The following is a 1,523-nucleotide window of genomic DNA, read 5'->3' on the forward strand; positions in this document are numbered from 1 at the left end:
TAATAAAAAGAAAACGTTTACATGTACAAAATTAAAAAAATGTATTTTCATATTTCTTAACGTAAGTAATTAGTCGATAATTTCATATTTATTCTTTGGTGTCAACGTAAAGGCAACAGCCCTCAAAATCTATTATGATGTATTGTAATAGAGCTAGAAATTTTACTAGTCATTTCTATTTATTAAAATGCATTGTTTATGCTTCATTCAGAGTTTAAACTACAATAAAATAAGTGTAGCATTCAATTATCTCTTAATTTGTTTAAATAAATTTTATGTCTGACTTGAAATAAGAGAGCAATGTTTTTTTTTCAGGGTTTTTGGCAGACATGGTGGGTTCTCATGCTAATGAAAACCTAAGAATTTGGATTTAAAAAAGCAAAAAAAAAAATAGGTAAGCGATTGTAATTACTAATGTAAAAATCCTTACATGTAACTTGGAAGTAGTTAATTGATTTGATCGTGATTTAATGAAGATCCACGCTAAATTAATTAATAAACGACATTATCTTGTCGATCTTTATTAATTTTATTTTATCGTAATATAACAAAATTGTGTCATTTATTTTGGAAATGTTTTTTTTGGTTGCAGCATTCATGATAACAACGGCATTTTATTATGGATGCAGACCTCTGAAGAAGTTCTCCACTCGTGGTAGCGAAACGTTAGGAAGCAACTCCATCACACGACGGTCCTTAGACCCCAAATCAGAACACCATCACTTCACTTATTGGCTGAGAAACACTTTACTAATTTGTAACTGTAAGTTGAACCATTCTATAATTTATTTATAATTTAATAATAATGATTTGCATTCATGTAGTAAATGAACAAGTCATTTTATCCACTCTTTATACTCTTTATGATTATTTCAATAAATTATAACTTGGAACTACAACAATAACTAAATTAATTGTTTTTGAAATAAAGAGCGCAATTGTTTTTTTCTTTCAGAATTTTCTGAGGACATAGTTCGTTCTTTTACTAATGCATAGATAATGGAAGAAAATGAGCTTACAAACGTAGAAAATGGGTAAGTGTTGAAGTTAAAGCTCCTTAAAACTTTGAATTTATATTTTATAAATGCTTTTCTTGCTACGTTCTGAAATTTAAGTGCATTCATGAACCATGAGTCTCCTACTGATTAAAGGGAAATGAATGATTTTAATACCTTAATTATTTAATTTACCCAATTAATTCTACGCAGTAGTTTTTGGTTGGTGCCCTTTTAAATATGGAGAGGGATAAGAGAAGAAAGGGTAAAAATGCTGTTCAAGCCAGAAAGAAATTGACTGATGTGTATGGAGAAGGTGTGTTGACAGTACACATGCTACTACCAGAAAGATGGCAAAAGGTGTTGGACCAGAACGGTCAATATATAATTTAATAAAGTATTTGTTTATTATACGAAAACTGTCTTTCCACAAAAAAAAAAAAACGAAATGACTTTCCGAACAACCCTATAGTTATAACAAACTATTTACTAAATTTCGCGTTTTGTAGTTTATTCGTGTGCCTGTTA

At 29.2% G+C, this 1,523-nt stretch overlaps 1 long non-coding RNA gene across 2 annotated transcripts in view; it reads left to right on the plus strand.

The window, feature by feature from the left end:
- The window catches only part of LOC108743053, a 4,325-nt gene extending 3,290 nt beyond the window's left edge, over positions 1-1,035 (plus strand). For both annotated transcript variants that reach the window (XR_003231773.1, XR_001938763.2), the window contains 3 exons: positions 316-394; positions 593-763; positions 956-1,035. This is a non-coding gene — a long non-coding RNA (uncharacterized LOC108743053). The remainder of the gene's footprint in view (positions 1-315; positions 395-592; positions 764-955) is intronic.
- The last annotated feature ends 488 nt before the right edge of the window (positions 1,036-1,523 follow it).

This window comes from Agrilus planipennis, unplaced genomic scaffold, assembly GCF_000699045.2.
Source record: "Agrilus planipennis isolate EAB-ADULT unplaced genomic scaffold, Apla_2.0 scaffold410, whole genome shotgun sequence".
NCBI lineage: Eukaryota > Metazoa > Arthropoda > Insecta > Coleoptera > Buprestidae > Agrilus > Agrilus planipennis.